This window comes from Oncorhynchus kisutch, unplaced genomic scaffold (assembly GCF_002021735.2).
Source record: "Oncorhynchus kisutch isolate 150728-3 unplaced genomic scaffold, Okis_V2 scaffold1419, whole genome shotgun sequence".
NCBI classification, from domain to species: Eukaryota; Metazoa; Chordata; class Actinopteri; order Salmoniformes; family Salmonidae; genus Oncorhynchus; species Oncorhynchus kisutch.
In genome coordinates, this window is record NW_022263364.1 from 5,876 (window position 1) to 29,703 (window position 23,828).

The window sequence follows — 23,828 nt, forward strand, 5'->3', positions numbered from 1 at the left end:
CCATAAAGTATTTGATTTCAGTTGACAACAGGAATTGAACCTGAGACCCTCTTGATCTGAAGTCTATTGCACTTCCACCTCTTGTAGGAACTGTCTGACTGAGAGAAAAACAATGTAATGAGGGACATTTTAGATTGAGTAACATAATCTAAAAAGGACTACTCCTACCCTCAAGATACACATCAGAAGAACATGATCCAAGGGGCACCAGGATTTGAACATGGGACCTCTTGATCTGCAGTCAAATGGTCTACGACTGAGCTATACCCCCTGTGTTTGAAACTGCCTAAGGGTGGAAAAATGGTCTAATAAGGGACATTTCAGCTGGAGATGGACATCACCTAATAAAGTACTCTCCCGCATTGAAAACATACCCATAAAGTATTTGATTTCAAGTTGACAACAGGAATTGAACCTGAGACCTCTTGATCTGAAGTCTATTGCACTTCCACCTCTGGTAGGAACTGTCTGACTGAGAGAAAAACAATGTAATGAGGGACATTATGGATTGAGTAGGATAACCTTAAAAGGAGCACTTCCTCTCTCAAGATACACTTAGAAAATACTTGATTTAAGGGGGCACCAGGATTTGATCCTGAGAAATTGTCTAATAATCGACATTTCAGATGGCGATCTACATAGCCTAATCAAGAACACTCTCTCTTTGAAAACATATCCATAAATATTTGATTTCAAGTTGACAAAAGGATTTGAACCTGAGACATCTTGAACTGAAGTCTATTGCACTTCCACCTCTGTTATGAACTCTCTGACTGAGAGAAAAACCATCTAATATGGGACATTTTAGATTGAGTAACATAATCTAAAAAGGACTACTCCTACCCTCAAGATACACTTAGAAAAACTTGATTTAAGGGGGCACCAGGATTTGATCCTGAGAAATTGTCTAATAATCGACATTTCAGATGGCGATCTACATAGCCTAATCAAGAACACTCTCTCTTTGAAAACATATCCATAAATATTTGGATTTCAAGTTGACAAAAGATTGAAACTGAGACATCTTGAACTGAAGTCTATTGCACTTCCACCTCTGGTAGGAACTGTCTGACTGAGAGAAAACAATGTAATGAGGGGACATTATGGATTGAGTAGGATAACCTTAAAAGGAGCACTTCCTCTCTCAAGATACACTTAGAAAATACTTGATTTAAGGGGGCACCAGATTTGATCCTGAGAAATTGTCTAATAATCGACATTTCAGATGGCGATCTACATAGCCTAATCAAGAACACTCTCTCTTTGAAAACATATCCATAAATATTGATTTCAGTTGACAAAAGGATTTGAAACTGAGACATCTTGACTGAAGTCTATTGCACTTCCAACTCTGTTATGAACTCTCTGACTGAGAGAAAAACCATCTAATATGGGACATTTTAGATTGAGTAACATAAGCTAAAAAGGACTACTCCTACCCTCAAGATACACATCGGAAGAAATGATACAAGGGGGCACCAGGATTTGAACCTGGGACCTCTTGATCTGCAGTCAAATGCTCTACCACTGAGCTATAAAACCCCCTCTGCTTGATACTACCTAAAGGTGGAAAAATGGTCTAATAAGGGACATTTCAGCTGGAGCTGGACATCACCTAATTAAAGTACTCTCCCGCATTGAAAACATACCCATAAAGTATTTGATTTCAAGTTGACAACAGGAATTGAACCTGAGACCTCTTGATCTGAAGTCTATTGCACTTCCACCTCTGGTAGGAACTGTCTGACTGAGAGAAAAACAATGTAATGAGGGACATTATGGATTGAGTAGGATAACCTTAAAAGGAGCACTTCCTCTCTCAAGATACACTTAGAAAATACTTGATTTAAGGGGGCACCAGGATTTGATCCTGAGAAATTGTCTAATAATCAACATTTCAGATGGCGATCTACATAGCCTAATCAAGAACACTCTCTCTTTGAAAACATATCCATAAATATTTGATTTCAAGTTGACTAAAAGATTTGAACCTGAGACATCTTGAACTGAAGTCTATTGCACTTCCACCTCTGTTATGAACTCTCTGACTGAGAGAAAAACCATCTAATATGGGACATTTTAGATTGAGTAACATAATCTAAAAGGACTACTCCTACCCTCAAGATACACATCGGAAGAACATGATCCAAGGGGGCACCAGGATTTGAACCTGGGACCTCTTGATCTGCAGTCAAATGCTCTACCACTGAGCTATACCCCCTGTGCTTGAAACTGCCTAAGGGTGGAAAAATGGTCTAATAAGGGACATTTCAGCTGGAGATGGACATCACCTAATTAAGTACTCTCCCGCATTGAAAACATACCCATAAAGTATTTGATATCAAGTTGACAACAGGAATTGAACCTGAGACCTCTTGATCTGAAGTCTATTGCACTTCCACCTCTGGTAGGAACTGTCTGACTGAGAGAAAAAAAATGTAATGAGGGACATTATGGATTGAGTAGGATAACCTTAAAAGGAGCACTTCCTCTCTCAAGATACACTTAGAAAATACTTGATTTAAGGGGGCACCAGGATTTGATCCTGAGAAATTGTCTAATAATCGACATTTCAGATGGCGATCTACATAGACTAATCAAGAACACTCTCTCTTTGAAAACATATCCATAAATATTTGATTTCAAGTTGACAAAAGGATTTGAACCTGAGACATCTTGAACTGAAGTCTATTGCACTTCCACCTCTGTTATGAACTCTCTGACTGAGAGAAAAACCATCTAATATGGGACATTTTAGATTGAGTAACATAATCTAAAAAGGACTACTCCTACCCTCAAGATACACATCGGAAGAACATGATACAAGGGGGCACCAGGATTTGAACCTGGGACCTCTTGATCTGCAGTCAAATGCTCTACCACTGAGCTATACCCCCTCTGCTTGAAACTACCTAAAGGTGGAAAAATGGTCTAATAAGGGACATTTCAGCTGGAGCTGGACATCACCTAATAAGTACTCTCCCGCATTGAAAACATACCCATAAAGTATTTGATTTCAAGTTGACAACAGGAATTGAACCTGAGACCTCTTGATCTGAAGTCTATTGCACTTCCACCTCTGGTAGGAACTGTCTGACTGAGAGAAAAACAATGTAATGAGGGACATTATGGATTGAGTAGGATAACCTTAAAAGGAGCACTTCCTCTCTCAAGATACACTTAGAAAATACTTGATTTAAGGGGGCACCAGGATTTGATCCTGAGAAATTGTCTAATAATTGACATTTCAGATGGCGATCTACATAGCCTAATCAAGAACACTCTCTCTTTGAAAACATATCCATAAATATTTGATTTCAAGTTGACAAAAGGATTTGAACCTGAGACATCTTGAACTGAAGTCTATTGCACTTCCACCTCTGTTATGAACTCTCTGACTGAGAGAAAAACCATCTAATATGGGACATTTAGATTGAGTAACATAATCTAAAAAGGACTACTCCTACCCTCAAGATACACATCGGAAGAACATGATACAAGGGGCACCAGGATTTGAACCTGGGACCTCTTGATCTGCAGTCAAATGCTCTACCACTGAGCTATACCCCCTGTGCTTGAAACTGCCTAAGGGTGGAAAAATGGTCTAATAAGGGACATTTCAGCTGGAGATGGACATCACCTAATTAAGTACTCTCCCGCATTGAAAACATACCCATAAAGTATTTGATTTCAAGTTGACAACAGGAATTGAACCTGAGACCTCTTGATCTGAAGTCTATTGCACTTCCACCTCTGGTAGGAACTGTCTGACTGAGAGAAAAACAATGTAATGAGGGACATTATGGATTGAGTAGGATAACCTTAAAAGGAGCACTTCCTCTCTCAAGATACACTTAGAAAATACTTGATTTAAGGGGGCACCAGGATTTGATCCTGAGAAATTGTCTAATAATCGACATTTCAGATGGCGATCTACATAGCCTAATCAAGAACACTCTCTCTTTGAAAACATATCCATAAATATTTGATTTCAAGTTGACAAAAGGATTGAACCTGAGACATCTTGATCTGAAGTCTATTGCACTTCCACCTCTGTTATGAACTCTCTGACTGAGAGAAAAACCATCTAATATGGGACATTTTAGATTGAGTAACATAATCTAAAAAGGACTACTCCTACCCTCAAGATACACATCAGGAAGAACATGATACAAGGGGGCACCAGGATTTGAACCTGGGACCTCTTGATCTGCAGTCAAATGCTCTACCACTGAGCTATACACCCCTCTGCTTGAAACTGCCTAAAGGTGGAAAAATGGTCTAATAAGGGACATTTCAGCTGGAGATGGACATCACCTAATAAAGTACTCTCTCCGCATTGAAAACATACCCATAAAGTATTTGATTTCAAGTTGACAACAGGAATTGAACCTGAGACCTCTTGATCTGAAGTCTATTGCACTTCCACCTCTTGTAGGAACTGTCTGACTGAGAGAAAAACAATGTAATGAGGGACATTTTAGATTGAGTAACATAATCTAAAAAGGACTACTCCTACCCTCAAGATACACATCAGAAGAACATGATCCAAGGGGGCACCAGGATTTGAACATGGGACCTCTTGATCTGCAGTCAAATGGCTCTACGACTGAGCTATACCCCCTGTGTTTGAAACTGCCTAAGGGTGGAAAAATGGTCTAATAAGGGACATTTCAGCTGGAGATGGACATCACCTAATTAAAGTACTCTCCCGCATTGAAAACATACCCATAAAGTATTTGATTTCAAGTTGACAACAGGAATTGAACCTGAGACCTCTTGATCTGAAGTCTATTGCACTTCCACCTCTGGTAGGAACTGTCTGACTGAGAGAAAAACAATGTAATGAGGGACATTATGGATTGAGTAGGATAACCTTAAAAGGAGCACTTCCTCTCTCAAGATACACTTAGAAAATACTTGATTTAAGGGGGCACCAGGATTTGATCCTGAGAAATTGTCTAATAATCGACATTTCAGATGGCGATCTACATAGCCTAATCAAGAACACTCTCTCTTTGAAAACATATCCATAAATATTTGATTTCAAGTTGACAAAAGGATTTGAACCTGAGACATCTTGATCTGAAGTCTATTGCACTTCCACCTCTGGTAGGAACTCTCTGACTGAGAGAAAAACCATCTAATATGGGACATTTTAGATTGAGTAACATAATCTAAAAAGGACTACTCCTACCCTCAAGATACACATCGGAAGAACATGATACAAGGGGGCACCAGGAGTTGAACCTGGGACCTCTTGATCTGCAGTCAAATGCTCTACCACTGAGCTATACCCCCTGTGCTTGAAAGCTGCATAAGGGTTGGAAAAATGGTCTAATAAGGGACATTTCAGCTGGAGATGGACATCACCTAATTAAGTACTCTCCCGCATTGAAAACATACCCATAAAGTATTTGATTTCAAGTTGACAATAGGAATTGAACCTGAGACTTCTCTATCTGAAGTCTATTGCACTTCTACCTCTGGTAGGAACTGTCTGACTGAGAGAAAAACCATCTAATGTGGGATATTATAGATTGAGTAGGATAACCTTAAAAGGAGCACTTCCTCTCTCAAGATACACTTAGAAAGTACTTGATTTAAGGGGGCACCAGGATTTGATCCTGAGAAATTGTCTAATAATTGACATTTCAGATGGCGATCTACATAGCCTAATCAAGAACACTCTCTCTTTGAAAACATATCCATAAATATTTGATTTCAAGTTGACAAAAGGATTTGAACCTGAGACATCTTGAACTGAAGTCTATTGCACTTCCACCTCTGTTATGAACTCTCTGACTGAGAGAAAAACCATCTAATATGGGACATTTCAGATTGAGTAACATAATCTAAAAAGGACTACTCCTACCCTCAAGATACACATCGGAAGAACATGATCCAAGGGGGCACCAGGATTTGAACCTGGGACCTCTTGATCTGCAGTCAAATGCTCTACCACTGAGCTATACCCCCTGTGCTTGAAACTGCCTAAGGGTTGGAAAAATGGTCTAATAAGGGACATTTCAGCTGGAGATGGACATCACCTAATTAAGTACTCTCCCGCATTGAAAACATACCCATAAAGTATTTGATTTCAAGTTGACAATAGGAATTGAACCTGAGACTCTCTGATCTGAAGTCTATTGCACTTCCACCTCTGGTAGGAACTGTCTGACTGAGAGAAAAACAATGTAATGAGGGACATTATGGATTGAGTAGGATAACCTTAAAAGGAGCACTTCCTCTCTCAAGATACACTTAGAAAATACTTGATTTAAGGGGGCACCAGGATTTGATCCTGAGAAATTGTCTAATAATCGACATTTCAGATGGCGATCTACATAGCCTAATCAAGAACACTCTCTCTTTGAAAACATATCCATAAATATTTGATTTCAAGTTGACAAAAGGATTTGAACCTGAGACATCTTGAACTGAAGTCTATTGCACTTCCACCTCTGTTATGAACTCTCTGACTGAGAGAAAAACCATCTAATATGGGACATTTTAGATTGAGTAACATAATCTAAAAAGGACTACTCCTACCCTCAAGATACACATCGGAAGAACATGATACAAGGGGGCACCAGGATTTGAACCTGGGACCTCTTGATCTGCAGTCAAATGCTCTACCACTGAGCTATACCCCCTGTGCTTGAAACTGCCTAAGGGTGGAAAAATGGTCTAATAAGGGACATTTCAGCTGGAGATGGACATCACCTAATAAGTACTCTCCCGCATTGAAAACATACCCATAAAGTATTTGATTTCAAGTTGACAACAGGAATTGAACCTGAGACCTCTTGATCTGAAGTCTATTGCACTTCCACCTCTGGTAGGAACTGTCTGACTGAGAGAAAAACAATGTAATGAGGGACATTATGGATTGAGTAGGATAACCTTAAAAGGAGCACTTCCTCTCTCAAGATACACTTAGAAAATACTTGATTTAAGGGGGCACCAGGATTTGATCCTGAGAAATTGTCTAATAATCGACATTTCAGATGGCGATCTACATAGCCTAATCAAGAACACTCTCTCTTTGAAAACATATCCATAAATATTTGATTTCAAGTTGACTAAAGGATTTGAACCTGAGACATCTTGAACTGAAGTCTATTGCACTTCCACCTCTGTTATGAACTCTCTGACTGAGAGAAAAACCATCTAATATGGGACATTTTAGATTGAGTAACATAATCTAAAAAGGACTACTCCTACCCTCAAGATACACATCGGAAGAACATGATACAAGGGGGCACCAGGATTTGAACCTGGGACCTCTTGATCTGCAGTCAAATGCTCTACCACTGAGCTATACCCCCTGTGCTTGAAACTGCCTAAGGTGGAAAAATGGTCTAATAAGGGACATTTCAGCTGGAGATGGACATCACCTAATAAAGTACTCTCCCGCATTGAAAACATACCCATAAAGTATTTGATTTCAAGTTGACAACAGGAATTGAACCTGAGACCTCTTGATCTGAAGTCTATTGCACTTCCACCTCTGGTAGGAACTGTCTGACTGAGAGAAAAACAATGTAATGAGGGACATTATGGATTGAGTAGGATAACCTTAAAAGGAGCACTTCCTCTCTCAAGATACACTTAGAAAATACTTGATTTAAGGGGGCACCAGGATTTGATCCTGAGAAATTGTCTAATAATCGACATTTCAGATGGCGATCTACATAGCCTAATCAAGAACACTCTCTCTTTGAAAACATATCCATAAATATTTGATTTCAAGTTGACTAAAAGGATTTGAACCTGAGACATCTTGAACTGAAGTCTATTGCACTTCCACCTCTGTTATGAACTCTCTGACTGAGAGAAAAACCATCTAATATGGGACATTTTAGATTGAGTAACATAATCTAAAAAGGACTACTCCTACCCTCAAGATACACATCGGAAGAACATGATACAAGGGGGCACCAGGATTTGAACCTGGGACCTCTTGATCTGCAGTCAAATGCTCTACCACTGAGCTATACCCCCTGTGCTTGAAACTGCCTAAGGGTGGAAAAATGGTCTAATAAGGGACATTTCAGCTGGAGATGGACATCACCTAATTAAGTACTCTCCCGCATTGAAAACATACCCATAAAGTATTTGATTTCAAGTTGACAACAGGAATTGAACCTGAGACCTCTTGATCTGAAGTCTATTGCACTTCCACCTCTGGTAGGAACTGTCTGACTGAGAGAAAAACAATGTAATGAGGGACATTATGGATTGAGTAGGATAACCTTAAAAGGAGCACTTCCTCTCTCAAGATACACTTAGAAAATACTTGATTTAAGGGGGCACCAGGATTTGATCCTGAGAAATTGTCTAATAATCGACATTTCAGATGGCGATCTACATAGCCTAATCAAGAACACTCTCTCTTTGAAAACATATCCATAAATATTTGATTTCAAGTTGACAAAAGGATTTGAACCTGAGACATCTTGAACTGAAGTCTATTGCACTTCCACCTCTGTTATGAACTCTCTGACTGAGAGAAAAACCATCTAATATGGGACATTTTAGATTGAGTAACATAATCTAAAAAGGACTACTCCTACCCTCAAGATACACATCGGAAGAACATGATACAAGGGGGCACCAGGATTTGAACCTGGGACCTCTTGATCTGCAGTCAAATGCTCTACCACTGAGCTATACCCCCTGTGCTTGAAACTGCCTAAGGGTGGAAAAATGGTCTAATAAGGGACATTTCAGCTGGAGATGGACATCACCTAATTAAGTACTCTCCCGCATTGAAAACATACCCATAAAGTATTTGATTTCAAGTTGACAACAGGAATTGAACCTGAGACCTCTTGATCTGAAGTCTATTGCACTTCCACCTCTGGTAGGAACTGTCTGACTGAGAGAAAAACAATGTAATGAGGGACATTATGGATTGAGTAGGATAACCTTAAAAGGAGCACTTCCTCTCTCAAGATACACTTAGAAAATACTTGATTTAAGGGGGCACCAGGATTTGATCCTGAGAAATTGTCTAATAATCGACATTTCAGATGGCGATCTACATAGCCTAATCAAGAACACTCTCTCTTTGAAAACATATCCATAAATATTTGATTTCAAGTTGACAAAAGGATTTGAACCTGAGACATCTTGAACTGAAGTCTATTGCACTTCCACCTCTGTTATGAACTCTCTGACTGAGAGAAAAACCATCTAATATGGGACATTTTAGATTGAGTAACATAATCTAAAAAGGACTACTCCTACCCTCAAGATACACATCGGAAGAACATGATACAAGGGGGCACCAGGATTTGAACCTGGGACCTCTTGATCTGCAGTCAAATGCTCTACCACTGAGCTATACCCCCTGTGCTTGAAACTGCCTAAGGGTGGAAAAATGGTCTAATAAGGGACATTTCAGCTGGAGATGGACATCACCTAATTAAGTACTCTCCCGCATTGAAAACATACCCATAAAGTATTTGATTTCAAGTTGACAACAGGAATTGAACCTGAGACCTCTTGATCTGAAGTCTATTGCACTTCCACCTCTGGTAGGAACTGTCTGACTGAGAGAAAAACAATGTAATGAGGGACATTATGGATTGAGTAGGATAACCTTAAAAGGAGCACTTCCTCTCTCAAGATACACTTAGAAAATACTTGATTTAAGGGGGCACCAGGATTTGATCCTGAGAAATTGTCTAATAATCGACATTTCAGATGGCGATCTACATAGCCTAATCAAGAACACTCTCTCTTTGAAAACATATCCATAAATATTTGATTTCAAGTTGACAAAAGGATTTGAACCTGAGACATCTTGAACTGAAGTCTATTGCACTTCCACCTCTGTTATGAACTCTCTGACTGAGAGAAAAACCATCTAATATGGGACATTTTAGATTGAGTAACATAATCTAAAAAGGACTACTCCTACCCTCAAGATACACATCGGAAGAACATGATACAAGGGGGCACCAGGATTTGAACCTGGGACCTCTTGATCTGCAGTCAAATGCTCTACCACTGAGCTATACCCCCTGTGCTTGAAACTGCCTAAGGTGGAAAAATGGTCTAATAAGGGACATTTCAGCTGGAGATGGACATCACCTAATTAAGTACTCTCCCGCATTGAAAACATACCCATAAAGTATTTGATTTCAAGTTGACAACAGGAATTGAACCTGAGACCTCTTGATCTGAAGTCTATTGCACTTCCACCTCTGGTAGGAACTGTCTGACTGAGAGAAAAACAATGTAATGAGGGACATTATGGATTGAGTAGGATAACCTTAAAAGGAGCACTTCCTCTCTCAAGATACACTTAGAAAATACTTGATTTAAGGGGGCACCAGGATTTGATCCTGAGAAATTGTCTAATAATCGACATTTCAGATGGCGATCTACATAGCCTAATCAAGAACACTCTCTCTTTGAAAACATATCCATAAATATTTGATTTCAAGTTGACTAAAGGATTTGAACCTGAGACATCTTGAACTGAAGTCTATTGCACTTCCACCTCTGTTATGAACTCTCTGACTGAGAGAAAAACCATCTAATATGGGACATTTTAGATTGAGTAACATAATCTAAAAAGGACTACTCCTACCCTCAAGATACACATCGGAAGAACATGATACAAGGGGGCACCAGGATTTGAACCTGGGACCTCTTGATCTGCAGTCAAATGCTCTACCACTGAGCTATACCCCCTCTGCTTGAAACTGCCTAAGGTGGAAAAATGGTCTAATAAGGGACATTTCAGCTGGAGATGGACATCACCTAATAAAGTACTCTCCCGCATTGAAAACATACCCATAAAGTATTTGATTTCAAGTTGACAACAGGAATTGAACCTGAGACCTCTTGATCTGAAGTCTATTGCACTTCCACCTCTGGTAGGAACTGTCTGACTGAGAGAAAAACAATGTAATGAGGGACATTATGGATTGAGTAGGATAACCTTAAAAGGAGCACTTCCTCTCTCAAGATACACTTAGAAAATACTTGATTTAAGGGGGCACCAGGATTTGATCCTGAGAAATTGTCTAATAATCGACATTTCAGATGGCGATCTACATAGCCTAATCAAGAACACTCTCTCTTTGAAAACATATCCATAAATATTTGATTTCAAGTTGACTAAAGGATTTGAACCTGAGACATCTTGAACTGAAGTCTATTGCACTTCCACCTCTGTTATGAACTCTCTGACTGAGAGAAAAACCATCTAATATGGGACATTTTAGATTGAGTAACATAATCTAAAAAGGACTACTCCTACCCTCAAGATACACATCGGAAGAACATGATACAAGGGGGCACCAGGATTTGAACCTGGGACCTCTTGATCTGCAGTCAAATGCTCTACCACTGAGCTATACCCCCTGTGCTTGAAACTGCCTAAGGGTGGAAAAATGGTCTAATAAGGGACATTTCAGCTGGAGATGGACATCACCTAATTAAGTACTCTCCCGCATTGAAAACATACCCATAAAGTATTTGATTTCAAGTTGACAACAGGAATTGAACCTGAGACCTCTTGATCTGAAGTCTATTGCACTTCCACCTCTGGTAGGAACTGTCTGACTGAGAGAAAAACAATGTAATGAGGGACATTATGGATTGAGTAGGATAACCTTAAAAGGAGCACTTCCTCTCTCAAGATACACTTAGAAAATACTTGATTTAAGGGGGCACCAGGATTTGATCCTGAGAAATTGTCTAATAATCGACATTTCAGATGGCGATCTACATAGCCTAATCAAGAACACTCTCTCTTTGAAAACATATCCATAAATATTTGATTTCAAGTTGACAAAAGGATTTGAACCTGAGACATCTTGAACTGAAGTCTATTGCACTTCCACCTCTGTTATGAACTCTCTGACTGAGAGAAAAACCATCTAATATGGGACATTTTAGATTGAGTAACATAATCTAAAAAGGACTACTCCTACCCTCAAGATACACATCGGAAGAACATGATACAAGGGGGCACCAGGATTTGAACCTGGGACCTCTTGATCTGCAGTCAAATGCTCTACCACTGAGCTATACCCCCTGTGCTTGAAACTGCCTAAGGGTGGAAAAATGGTCTAATAAGGGACATTTCAGCTGGAGATGGACATCACCTAATTAAGTACTCTCCCGCATTGAAAACATACCCATAAAGTATTTGATTTCAAGTTGACAACAGGAATTGAACCTGAGACTTCTCTATCTGAAGTCTATTGCACTTCTACCTCTGGTAGGAACTGTCTGACTGAGAGAAAAACATCTAATGTGGGATATTATAGATTGAGTAGGATAACCTTAAAAGGAGCACTTCCTCTCTCAAGATACACTTAGAAAGTACTTGATTTAAGGGGGCACCAGGATTTGATCCTGAGAAATTGTCTAATAATTGACATTTCAGATGGCGATCTACATAGCCTAATCAAGAACACTCTCTCTTTGAAAACATATCCATAAATATTTGATTTCAAGTTGACAAAAGGATTTGAACCTGAGACATCTTGAACTGAAGTCTATTGCACTTCCACCTCTGTTATGAACTCTCTGACTGAGAGAAAAACCATCTAATATGGGACATTTTAGATTGAGTAACATAATCTAAAAAGGACTACTCCTACCCTCAAGATACACATCGGAAGAACATGATACAAGGGGGCACCAGGATTTGAACCTGGGACCTCTTGATCTGCAGTCAAATGCTCTACCACTGAGCTATACCCCCTGTGCTTGAAACTGCCTAAGGGTGGAAAAATGGTCTAATAAGGGACATTTCAGCTGGAGATGGACATCACCTAATTAAGTACTCTCCCGCATTGAAAACATACCCATAAAGTATTTGATTTCAAGTTGACAACAGGAATTGAACCTGAGACCTCTTGATCTGAAGTCTATTGCACTTCCACCTCTGGTAGGAACTGTCTGACTGAGAGAAAAACAATGTAATGAGGGACATTATGGATTGAGTAGGATAACCTTAAAAGGAGCACTTCCTCTCTCAAGATACACTTAGAAAATACTTGATTTAAGGGGGCACCAGGATTTGATCCTGAGAAATTGTCTAATAATCGACATTTCAGATGGCGATCTACATAGCCTAATCAAGAACACTCTCTCTTTGAAAACATATCCATAAATATTTGATTTCAAGTTGACTAAAGGATTTGAACCTGAGACATCTTGAACTGAAGTCTATTGCACTTCCACCTCTGTTATGAACTCTCTGACTGAGAGAAAAACCATCTAATATGGGACATTTTAGATTGAGTAACATAATCTAAAAAGGACTACTCCTACCCTCAAGATACACATCGGAAGAACATGATACAAGGGGGCACCAGGATTTGAACCTGGGACCTCTTGATCTGCAGTCAAATGCTCTACCACTGAGCTATACCCCCTCTGCTTGAAACTGCCTAAAGGTGGAAAAATGGTCTAATAAGGGACATTTCAGCTGGAGATGGACATCACCTAATAAAGTACTCTCCCGCATTGAAAACATACCCATAAAGTATTTGATTTCAAGTTGACAACAGGAATTGAACCTGAGACCTCTTGATCTGAAGTCTATTGCACTTCCACCTCTGGTAGGAACTGTCTGACTGAGAGAAAAACAATGTAATGAGGGACATTATGGATTGAGTAGGATAACCTTAAAAGGAGCACTTCCTCTCTCAAGATACACTTAGAAAATACTTGATTTAAGGGGGCACCAGGATTTGATCCTGAGAAATTGTCTAATAATCGACATTTCAGATGGCGATCTACATAGCCTAATCAAGAACACTCTCTCTTTGAAAACATATCCATAAATATTTGATTTCAAGTTGACTAAAGGATTTGAACCTGAGACATCTTGAACTGAAGTCTATTGCACTTCCACCTCTGTTATGAACTCTCTGACTGAGAGAAAAACCATCTAATATGGGACATTTTAGATTGAGTAACATAATCTAAAAAGGACTACTCCTACCCTCAAGATACACATCGGAAGAACATGATACAAGGGGGCACCAGGATTTGAACCTGGGACCTCTTGATCTGCAGTCAAATGCTCTACCACTGAGCTATACCCCCTGTGCTTGAAACTGCCTAAGGGTGGAAAAATGGTCTAATAAGGGACATTTCAGCTGGAGATGGACATCACCTAATAAAGTACTCTCCCGCATTGAAAACATACCCATAAAGTATTTGATTTCAAGTTGACAACAGGAATTGAACCTGAGACCTCTTGATCTGAAGTCTATTGCACTTCCACCTCTGGTAGGAACTGTCTGACTGAGAGAAAAACAATGTAATGAGGGACATTATGGATTGAGTAGGATAACCTTAAAAGGAGCACTTCCTCTCTCAAGATACACTTAGAAAATACTTGATTTAAGGGGGCACCAGGATTTGATCCTGAGAAATTGTCTAATAATCGACATTTCAGATGGCGATCTACATAGCCTAATCAAGAACACTCTCTCTTTGAAAACATATCCATAAATATTTGATTTCAAGTTGACTAAAGGATTTGAACCTGAGACATCTTGAACTGAAGTCTATTGCACTTCCACCTCTGTTATGAACTCTCTGACTGAGAGAAAAACCATCTAATATGGGACATTTTAGATTGAGTAACATAATCTAAAAAGGACTACTCCTACCCTCAAGATACACATCGGAAGAACATGATACAAGGGGGCACCAGGATTTGAACCTGGGACCTCTTGATCTGCAGTCAAATGCTCTACCACTGAGCTATACCCCCTGTGCTTGAAACTGCCTAAGGGTGGAAAAATGGTCTAATAAGGGACATTTCAGCTGGAGATGGACATCACCTAATTAAGTACTCTCCCGCATTGAAAACATACCCATAAAGTATTTGATTTCAAGTTGACAACAGGAATTGAACCTGAGACCTCTTGATCTGAAGTCTATTGCACTTCCACCTCTGGTAGGAACTGTCTGACTGAGAGAAAAACAATGTAATGAGGGACATTATGGATTGAGTAGGATAACCTTAAAAGGAGCACTTCCTCTCTCAAGATACACTTAGAAAATACTTGATTTAAGGGGGCACCAGGATTTGATCCTGAGAAATTGTCTAATAATCGACATTTCAGATGGCGATCTACATAGCCTAATCAAGAACACTCTCTCTTTGAAAACATATCCATAAATATTTGATTTCAAGTTGACAAAAGGATTTGAACCTGAGACATCTTGAACTGAAGTCTATTGCACTTCCACCTCTGTTATGAACTCTCTGACTGAGAGAAAAACCATCTAATATGGGACATTTTAGATTGAGTAACATAATCTAAAAAGGACTACTCCTACCCTCAAGATACACATCGGAAGAACATGATACAAGGGGGCACCAGGATTTGAACCTGGGACCTCTTGATCTGCAGTCAAATGCTCTACCACTGAGCTATACCCCCTGTGCTTGAAACTGCCTAAAGGGTGGAAAAATGGTCTAATAAGGGACATTTCAGCTGGAGATGGACATCACCTAATTAAGTACTCTCCCGCATTGAAAACATACCCATAAAGTATTTGATTTCAAGTTGACAACAGGAATTGAACCTGAGACCTCTTGATCTGAAGTCTATTGCACTTCCACCTCTGGTAGGAACTGTCTGACTGAGAGAAAAACAATGTAATGAGGGACATTATGGATTGAGTAGGATAACCTTAAAAGGAGCACTTCCTCTCTCAAGATACACTTAGAAAATACTTGATTTAAGGGGGCACCAGGATTTGATCCTGAGAAATTGTCTAATAATCGACATTTCAGATGGCGATCTACATAGCCTAATCAAGAACACTCTCTCTTTGAAAACATATCCATAAATATTTGATTTCAAGTTGACTAAAGGATTTGAACCTGAGACATCTTGAACTGAAGTCTATTGCACTTCCACCTCTGTTATGAACTCTCTGACTGAGAGAAAAACCATCTAATATGGGACATTTTAGATTGAGTAACATAATCTAAAAAGGACTACTCCTACCCTCAAGATACACATCGGAAGAACATGATACAAGGGGGCACCAGGATTTGAACCTGGGACCTCTTGATCTGCAGTCAAATGCTCTACCACTGAGCTATACCCCCTGTGCTTGAAACTGCCTAAAGGTGGAAAAATGGTCTAATAAGGGACATTTCAGCTGGAGATGGACATCACCTAATTAAGTACTCTCCCGCATTGAAAACATACCCATAAAGTATTTGATTTCAAGTTGACAACAGGAATTGAACCTGAGACCTCTTGATCTGAAGTCTATTGCACTTCCACCTCTGGTAGGAACTGTCTGACTGAGAGAAAAACAATGTAATGAGGGACATTATGGATTGAGTAGGATAACCTTAAAAGGAGCACTTCCTCTCTCAAGATACACTTAGAAAATACTTGATTTAAGGGGGCACCAGGATTTGATCCTGAGAAATTGTCTAATAATCGACATTTCAGATGGCGATCTACATAGCCTAATCAAGAACACTCTCTCTTTGAAAACATATCCATAAATATTTGATTTCAAGTTGACTAAAGGATTTGAACCTGAGACATCTTGAACTGAAGTCTATTGCACTTCCACCTCTGTTATGAACTCTCTGACTGAGAGAAAAACCATCTAATATGGGACATTTTAGATTGAGTAACATAATCTAAAAAGGACTACTCCTACCCTCAAGATACACATCGGAAGAACATGATACAAGGGGGCACCAGGATTTGAACCTGGGACCTCTTGATCTGCAGTCAAATGCTCTACCACTGAGCTATACCCCCTGTGCTTGAAACTGCCTAAAGGGTGGAAAAATGGTCTAATAAGGGACATTTCAGCTGGAGATGGACATCACCTAATAAAGTACTCTCCCGCATTGAAAACATACCCATAAAGTATTTGATTTCAAGTTGACAATAGGAATTGAACCTGAGACCTCTTGATCTGAAGTCTATTGCACTTCCACCTCTGGTAGGAACTGTCTGACTGAGAGAAAAACAATGTAATGAGGGACATTATGGATTGAGTAGGATAACCTTAAAAGGAGCACTTCCTCTCTCAAGATACACTTAGAAAATACTTGATTTAAGGGGGCACCAGGATTTGATCCTGAGAAATTGTCTAATAATCGACATTTCAGATGGCGATCTACATAGCCTAATCAAGAACACTCTCTCTTTGAAAACATATCCATAAATATTTGATTTCAAGTTGACTAAAGGATTTGAACCTGAGACATCTTGAACTGAAGTCTATTGCACTTCCACCTCTGTTATGAACTCTCTGACTGAGAGAAAAACCATCTAATATGGGACATTTTAGATTGAGTAACATAATCTAAAAAGGACTACTCCTACCCTCAAGATACACATCGGAAGAACATGATACAAGGGGGCACCAGGATTTGAACCTGGGACCTCTTGATCTGCAGTCAAATGCTCTACCACTGAGCTATACCCCCTGTGCTTGAAACTGCCTAAAGGGTGGAAAAATGGTCTAATAAGGGACATTTCAGCTGGAGATGGACATCACCTAATTAAGTACTCTCCCGCATTGAAAACATACCCATAAAGTATTTGATTTCAAGTTGACAACAGGAATTGAACCTGAGACCTCTTGATCTGAAGTCTATTGCACTTCCACCTCTGGTAGGAACTGTCTGACTGAGAGAAAAACAATGTAATGAGGGACATTATGGATTGAGTAGGATAACCTTAAAAGGAGCACTTCCTCTCTCAAGATACACTTAGAAAATACTTGATTTAAGGGGGCACCAGGATTTGATCCTGAGAAATTGTCTAATAATCGACATTTCAGATGGCGATCTACATAGCCTAATCAAGAACACTCTCTCTTTGAAAACATATCCATAAATATTTGATTTCAAGTTGACTAAAGGATTTGAACCTGAGACATCTTGAACTGAAGTCTATTGCACTTCCACCTCTGTTATGAACTCTCTGACTGAGAGAAAAACCATCTAATATGGGACATTTTAGATTGAGTAACATAATCTAAAAAGGACTACTCCTACCCTCAAGATACACATCGGAAGAACATGATACAAGGGGGCACCAGGATTTGAACCTGGGACCTCTTGATCTGCAGTCAAATGCTCTACCACTGAGCTATACCCCCTGTGCTTGAAACTGCTAAAGGGTGGAAAAATTGTCTAATAAGGGACATTTCAGCTGGAGATGGACATCACCTAATTAAGTACTCTCCCGCATTGAAAACATACCCATAAAGTATTTGATTTCAAGTTGACAACAGGAATTGAACCTGAGACCTCTTGATCTGAAGTCTATTGCACTTCCACCTCTGGTAGGAACTGTCTGACTGAGAGAAAAACAATGTAATGAGGGACATTATGGATTGAGTAGGATAACCTTAAAAGGAGCACTTCCTCTCTCAAGATACACTTAGAAAATACTTGATTTAAGGGGGCACCAGGATTTGATCCTGAGAAATTGTCTAATAATCGACATTTCAGATGGCGATCTACATAGCCTAATCAAGAACACTCTCTCTTTGAAAACATATCCATAAATATTTGATTTCAAGTTGACTAAAGGATTTGAACCTGAGACATCTTGAACTGAAGTCTATTGCACTTCCACCTCTGTTATGAACTCTCTGACTGAGAGAAAAACCATCTAATATGGGACATTTTAGATTGAGTAACATAATCTAAAAAGGACTACTCCTACCCTCAAGATACACATCGGAAGAACATGATCCAAGGGGGCACCAGGATTTGAACCTGGGACCTCTTGATCTGCAGTCAAATGCTCTACCACTGAGCTATAACCCCTGTGCTTGAAACTGCATAAAGGGTGGAAAAATTGTCTAATAAGGGACATTTCAGCTGGAGATGGACATCACCTAATTAAGTACTCTCCCGCATTGAAAACATACCCATAAAGTATTTGATTTCAAGTTGACAACAGGAATTGAACCTGAGACCTCTTGATCTGAAGTCTATTGCACTTCCACCTCTGGTAGGAACTGTCTGACTGAGAGAAAAACAATGTAATGAGGGACATTATGGATTGAGTAGGATAACCTTAAAAGGAGCACTTCCTCTCTCAAGATACACTTAGAAAATACTTGATTTAAGGGGGCACCAGGATTTGATCCTGAGAAATTGTCTAATAATCGACATTTCAGATGGCGATCTACATAGCCTAATCAAGAACACTCTCTCTTTGAAAACATATCCATAAATATTTGATTTCAAGTTGACTAAAGGATTTGAACCTGAGACAGCTTGAACTGAAGTCTATTGCACTTCCACCTCTGTTACGAACTCTCTGACTGAGAGAAAAAACATCTAATATGGGACATTTTAGATTGAGTAACATAATCTAAAAAGGACTACTCCTAACCTAAAGATACACATCGGAAGAACATGATCCAAGGGGGCACCAGGATTTGAACCTGGGACCTCTTGATCTGCAGTCAAATGCTCTACCACTGAGCTATACCCCCTGTACTTGAAACTGCCTAAAGGTGGAAAAATGGTCTAATAAGGGACATTTCAGCTGGAGATGGACATCACCTAATTAAGTACTCTCCCGCATTGAAAACATACCCATAAAGTATTTGATTTCAAGTTGACAACAGGAATTGAACCTGAGACCTCTTGATCTGAAGTCTATTGCACTTCCACCTCTGGTAGGAACTGTCTGACTGAGAGAAAAACAATGTAATGAGGGACATTATGGATTGAGTAGGATAGCCTTAAAAGGAGCACTTCCTCTCTCAAGATACACTTAGAAAATACTTGATTTAAGGGGGCACCAGGATTTGATCCTGAGAAATTGTCTAATAATCGACATTTCAGATGGTGATCTACATAGCCTAATCAAGAACACTCTCTCTTTGAAAACATATCCATAAATATTTGATTTCAAGTTGACTAAAGGATTTGAACCTGAGACAGCTTGAACTGAAGTCTATTGCACTTCCACCTCTGTTATGAACTCTCTGACTGAGAGAAAAACCATCTAATATGGGACATTTTAGATTGAGTAACATAATCTAAAAAGGACTACTCCTACCCTCAAGATACACATCGGAAGAACATGATACAAGGGGGCACCAAGATTTGAACCTGGGACCTCTTGATCTGCAGTCAAATGCTCTACCACTGAGCTATACCCCCTGTGCTTGAAACTGCAAAAGGGTGGAAAAATTGTCTAATAAGGGACATTTCAGCTGGAGATGGACATCACCTAATAAAGTACTCTCCCGCATTGAAAACATACCCATAAAGTATTTGATTTCAAGTTGACAATAGGAATTGAACCTGAGACCTCTTGATCTGAAGTCTATTGCACTTCCACCTCTGGTAGGAACTGTCTGACTGAGAGAAAAACAATGTAATGAGGGACATTATGGATTGAGTAGGATAACCTTAAAAGGAGCACTTCCTCTCTCAAGATACACTTAGAAAATACTTGATTTAAGGGGGCACCAGGATTTGATCCTGAGAAATTGTCTAATAATCGACATTTCAGATGGCGATCTACAGAGCCTAATCAAGAACACTCTCTCTTTGAAAACATATCCATAAATATTTGATTTCAAGTTGACTAAAGGATTTGAACCTGAGACATCTTGAACTGAAGTCTATTGCACTTCCACCTCTGTTATGAACTCTCTGACTGAGAGAAAAACCATCTAATATGGGACATTTTAGATTGAGTAACATAATCTAAAAAGGACTACTCCTACCCTCAAGATACACATCGGAAGAACATAATCCAAGGGGGCACCAGGATTTGAACCTGGGACCTCTTGATCTGCAGTCAAATGCTCTACCACTGAGCTATAACCCTGTGCTTGAAACTGCAAAAGGGTGGAAAAATTGTCTAATAAGGGACATTTCAGCTGGAGATGGACATCACCTAATTAAGTACTCTCCCGCATTGAAAACATACCCATAAAGTATTTGATTTCAAGTTGACAACAGGAATTGAACCTGAGACCTCTTGATCTGAAGTCTATTGCACTTCCACCTCTGGTAGGAACTGTCTGACTGAGAGAAAAACAATGTAATGAGGGACATTATGGATTGAGTAGGATAACCTTAAAAGGAGCACTTCCTCTCTCAAGATACACTTAGAAAATACTTGATTTAAGGGGGCACCAGGATTTGATCCTGAGAAATTGTCTAATAATCGACATTTCAGATGGCGATCTACAGAGCCTAATCAAGAACACTCTCTCTTTGAAAACATATCCATAAATATTTGATTTCAAGTTGACTAAAGGATTTGAACCTGAGACATCTTGAACTGAAGTCTATTGCACTTCCACCTCTGTTATGAACTCTCTGACTGAGAGAAAAACCATCTAATATGGGACATTTTAGATTGAGTAACATAATCTAAAAAGGACTACTCCTACCCTCAAGATACACATCGGAAGAACATAATCCAAGGGGGCACCAGGATTTGAACCTGGGACCTCTTGATCTGCAGTCAAATGCTCTACCACTGAGCTATAACCCTGTGCTTGAAACTGCAAAAGGGTGGAAAAATTGTCTAATAAGGGACATTTCAGCTGGAGATGGACATCACCTAATTAAGTACTCTCCCGCATTGAAAACATACCCATAAAGTATTTGATTTCAAGTTGACAACAGGAATTGAACCTGAGACCTCTTGATCTGAAGTCTATTGCACTTCCACCTCTGGTAGGAACTGTCTGACTGAGAGAAAAACAATGTAATGAGGGACATTATGGATTGAGTAGGATAACCTTAAAAGGAGCACTTCCTCTCTCAAGATACACTTAGAAAATACTTGATTTAAGGGGGCACCAGGATTTGATCCTGAGAAATTGTCTAATAATCGACATTTCAGATGGCGATCTACATAGCCTAATCAAGAACACTCTCTCTTTGAAAACATATCCATAAATATTTGATTTCAAGTTGACTAAAGGATTTGAACCTGAGACATCTTGAACTGAAGTCTATTGCACTTCCACCTCTGTTATGAACTCTCTGACTGAGAGAAAAACCATCTAATATGGGACATTTTAGATTGAGTAACATAATCTAAAAAGGACTACTCCTACCCTCAAGATACACATCGGAAGAACATAATCCAAGGGGGCACCAGGATTTGAACCTGGGACCTCTTGATCTGCAGTCAAATGCTCTACCACTGAGCTATAACCCTGTGCTTGAAACTGCAAAAGGGTGGAAAAATTGTCTAATAAGGGACATTTCAGCTGGAGATGGACATCACCTAATTAAGTACTCTCCCGCATTGAAAACATACCCATAAAGTATTTGATTTCAAGTTGACAACAGGAATTGAACCTGAGACCTCTTGATCTGAAGTCTATTGCACTTCCACCTCTGGTAGGAACTGTCTGACTGAGAGAAAAACAATGTAATGAGGGACATTATGGATTGAGTAGGATAACCTTAAAAGGAGCACTTCCTCTCTCAAGATACACTTAGAAAATACTTGATTTAAGGGGGCACCAGGATTTGATCCTGAGAAATTGTCTAATAATCGACATTTCAGATGGCGATCTACATAGCCTAATCAAGAACACTCTCTCTTTGAAAACATATCCATAAATATTTGATTTCAAGTTGACTAAAGGATTTGAACCTGAGACATCTTGAACTGAAGTCTATTGCACTTCCACCTCTGTTATGAACTCTCTGACTGAGAGAAAAACCATCTAATATGGGACATTTTAGATTGAGTAACATAATCTAAAAAGGACTACTCCTACCCTCAAGATACACATCGGAAGAACATAATCCAAGGGGGCACCAGGATTTGAACCTGGGACCTCTTGATCTGCAGTCAAATGCTCTACCACTGAGCTATAACCCTGTGCTTGAAACTGCAAAAGGGTGGAAAAATTGTCTAATAAGGGACATTTCAGCTGGAGATGGACATCACCTAATTAAGTACTCTCCCGCATTGAAATCATACCCATAAAGTATTTGATTTCAAGTTGACAACAGGAATTGAACCTGAGACCTCTTGATCTGAAGTCTATTGCACTTCCACCTCTGGTAGGAACTGTCTGACTGAGAGAAAAACAATGTAATGAGGGACATTATGGATTGAGTAGGATAGCCTTAAAAGGAGCACTTCCTCTCTCAAGATACACTTAGAAAATACTTGATTTAAGGGGGCACCAGGATTTGATCCTGAGAAATTGTCTAATAATCGACATTTCAGATGGTGATCTACATAGCCTAATCAAGAACACTCTCTCTTTGAAAACATATCCATAAATATTTGATTTCAAGTTGACTAAAGGATTTGAACCTGAGACAGCTTGAACTGAAGTCTATTGCACTTCCACCTCTGTTATGAACTCTCTGACTGAGAGAAAAACCATCTAATATGGGACATTTTAGATTGAGTAACATAATCTAAAAAGGACTACTCCTACCCTCAAAATACACATCGGAAGAACATGATACAAGGGGGCACCAAGATTTGAACCTGGGACCTCTTGATCTGCAGTCAAATGCTCTACCACTGAGCTATACCCCCTGTGCTTGAAACTGCAAAAGGGTGGAAAAATTGTCTAATAAGGGACATTTCAGCTGGAGATGGACATCACCTAATAAAGTACTCTCCCGCATTGAAAACATACCCATAAAGTATTTGATTTCAAGTTGACAATAGGAATTGAACCTGAGACCTCTTGATCTGAAGTCTATTGCACTTCCACCTCTGGTAGGAACTGTCTGACTGAGAGAAAAACAATGTAATGAGGGACATTATGGATTGAGTAGGATAACCTTAAAAGGAGCACTTCCTCTCTCA

General features: G+C 39.4%; 28 non-coding genes across 28 annotated transcripts; all 28 read right to left on the minus strand.

The window, feature by feature from the left end:
* Positions 1–2,149: 2,149 nt before the first annotated feature.
* trnac-gca (transfer RNA cysteine (anticodon GCA)) lies at positions 2,150–2,221 on the minus strand. The gene has a single exon. It is a non-coding gene; the product is annotated as a tRNA-Cys (tRNA).
* A 604-nt stretch (positions 2,222–2,825) lies between these two features.
* On the minus strand, positions 2,826–2,897 carry trnac-gca (transfer RNA cysteine (anticodon GCA)). The gene has a single exon. It is a non-coding gene; the product is annotated as a tRNA-Cys (tRNA).
* A 601-nt stretch (positions 2,898–3,498) lies between these two features.
* On the minus strand, positions 3,499–3,570 carry trnac-gca (transfer RNA cysteine (anticodon GCA)). Its single transcript has one exon. It is a non-coding gene; the product is annotated as a tRNA-Cys (tRNA).
* Positions 3,571–4,174: 604 nt separating this feature from the next.
* Positions 4,175–4,246, minus strand: trnac-gca (transfer RNA cysteine (anticodon GCA)). Its single transcript has one exon. It is a non-coding gene; the product is annotated as a tRNA-Cys (tRNA).
* Positions 4,247–5,229: 983 nt separating this feature from the next.
* On the minus strand, positions 5,230–5,301 carry trnac-gca (transfer RNA cysteine (anticodon GCA)). Its single transcript has one exon. It is a non-coding gene; the product is annotated as a tRNA-Cys (tRNA).
* Positions 5,302–5,907: 606 nt separating this feature from the next.
* trnac-gca (transfer RNA cysteine (anticodon GCA)) lies at positions 5,908–5,979 on the minus strand. Its single transcript has one exon. It is a non-coding gene; the product is annotated as a tRNA-Cys (tRNA).
* Positions 5,980–6,584: 605 nt separating this feature from the next.
* Positions 6,585–6,656, minus strand: trnac-gca (transfer RNA cysteine (anticodon GCA)). Its single transcript has one exon. It is a non-coding gene; the product is annotated as a tRNA-Cys (tRNA).
* A 603-nt stretch (positions 6,657–7,259) lies between these two features.
* trnac-gca (transfer RNA cysteine (anticodon GCA)) lies at positions 7,260–7,331 on the minus strand. The gene has a single exon. It is a non-coding gene; the product is annotated as a tRNA-Cys (tRNA).
* Positions 7,332–7,935: 604 nt separating this feature from the next.
* Positions 7,936–8,007, minus strand: trnac-gca (transfer RNA cysteine (anticodon GCA)). The gene has a single exon. It is a non-coding gene; the product is annotated as a tRNA-Cys (tRNA).
* Positions 8,008–8,611: 604 nt separating this feature from the next.
* On the minus strand, positions 8,612–8,683 carry trnac-gca (transfer RNA cysteine (anticodon GCA)). Its single transcript has one exon. It is a non-coding gene; the product is annotated as a tRNA-Cys (tRNA).
* A 604-nt stretch (positions 8,684–9,287) lies between these two features.
* trnac-gca (transfer RNA cysteine (anticodon GCA)) lies at positions 9,288–9,359 on the minus strand. Its single transcript has one exon. It is a non-coding gene; the product is annotated as a tRNA-Cys (tRNA).
* Positions 9,360–9,963: 604 nt separating this feature from the next.
* Positions 9,964–10,035, minus strand: trnac-gca (transfer RNA cysteine (anticodon GCA)). The gene has a single exon. It is a non-coding gene; the product is annotated as a tRNA-Cys (tRNA).
* Positions 10,036–10,638: 603 nt separating this feature from the next.
* Positions 10,639–10,710, minus strand: trnac-gca (transfer RNA cysteine (anticodon GCA)). The gene has a single exon. It is a non-coding gene; the product is annotated as a tRNA-Cys (tRNA).
* Positions 10,711–11,313: 603 nt separating this feature from the next.
* Positions 11,314–11,385, minus strand: trnac-gca (transfer RNA cysteine (anticodon GCA)). Its single transcript has one exon. It is a non-coding gene; the product is annotated as a tRNA-Cys (tRNA).
* A 604-nt stretch (positions 11,386–11,989) lies between these two features.
* Positions 11,990–12,061, minus strand: trnac-gca (transfer RNA cysteine (anticodon GCA)). Its single transcript has one exon. It is a non-coding gene; the product is annotated as a tRNA-Cys (tRNA).
* A 603-nt stretch (positions 12,062–12,664) lies between these two features.
* On the minus strand, positions 12,665–12,736 carry trnac-gca (transfer RNA cysteine (anticodon GCA)). Its single transcript has one exon. It is a non-coding gene; the product is annotated as a tRNA-Cys (tRNA).
* A 604-nt stretch (positions 12,737–13,340) lies between these two features.
* On the minus strand, positions 13,341–13,412 carry trnac-gca (transfer RNA cysteine (anticodon GCA)). Its single transcript has one exon. It is a non-coding gene; the product is annotated as a tRNA-Cys (tRNA).
* Positions 13,413–14,016: 604 nt separating this feature from the next.
* On the minus strand, positions 14,017–14,088 carry trnac-gca (transfer RNA cysteine (anticodon GCA)). Its single transcript has one exon. It is a non-coding gene; the product is annotated as a tRNA-Cys (tRNA).
* A 604-nt stretch (positions 14,089–14,692) lies between these two features.
* trnac-gca (transfer RNA cysteine (anticodon GCA)) lies at positions 14,693–14,764 on the minus strand. Its single transcript has one exon. It is a non-coding gene; the product is annotated as a tRNA-Cys (tRNA).
* Positions 14,765–15,368: 604 nt separating this feature from the next.
* Positions 15,369–15,440, minus strand: trnac-gca (transfer RNA cysteine (anticodon GCA)). The gene has a single exon. It is a non-coding gene; the product is annotated as a tRNA-Cys (tRNA).
* Positions 15,441–16,045: 605 nt separating this feature from the next.
* trnac-gca (transfer RNA cysteine (anticodon GCA)) lies at positions 16,046–16,117 on the minus strand. Its single transcript has one exon. It is a non-coding gene; the product is annotated as a tRNA-Cys (tRNA).
* Positions 16,118–16,721: 604 nt separating this feature from the next.
* trnac-gca (transfer RNA cysteine (anticodon GCA)) lies at positions 16,722–16,793 on the minus strand. The gene has a single exon. It is a non-coding gene; the product is annotated as a tRNA-Cys (tRNA).
* Positions 16,794–17,398: 605 nt separating this feature from the next.
* On the minus strand, positions 17,399–17,470 carry trnac-gca (transfer RNA cysteine (anticodon GCA)). Its single transcript has one exon. It is a non-coding gene; the product is annotated as a tRNA-Cys (tRNA).
* Positions 17,471–18,075: 605 nt separating this feature from the next.
* On the minus strand, positions 18,076–18,147 carry trnac-gca (transfer RNA cysteine (anticodon GCA)). The gene has a single exon. It is a non-coding gene; the product is annotated as a tRNA-Cys (tRNA).
* Positions 18,148–18,751: 604 nt separating this feature from the next.
* On the minus strand, positions 18,752–18,823 carry trnac-gca (transfer RNA cysteine (anticodon GCA)). The gene has a single exon. It is a non-coding gene; the product is annotated as a tRNA-Cys (tRNA).
* Positions 18,824–19,428: 605 nt separating this feature from the next.
* Positions 19,429–19,500, minus strand: trnac-gca (transfer RNA cysteine (anticodon GCA)). Its single transcript has one exon. It is a non-coding gene; the product is annotated as a tRNA-Cys (tRNA).
* Positions 19,501–20,104: 604 nt separating this feature from the next.
* trnac-gca (transfer RNA cysteine (anticodon GCA)) lies at positions 20,105–20,176 on the minus strand. Its single transcript has one exon. It is a non-coding gene; the product is annotated as a tRNA-Cys (tRNA).
* Positions 20,177–23,480: 3,304 nt separating this feature from the next.
* trnac-gca (transfer RNA cysteine (anticodon GCA)) lies at positions 23,481–23,552 on the minus strand. The gene has a single exon. It is a non-coding gene; the product is annotated as a tRNA-Cys (tRNA).
* Positions 23,553–23,828: the final 276 nt, after the last annotated feature.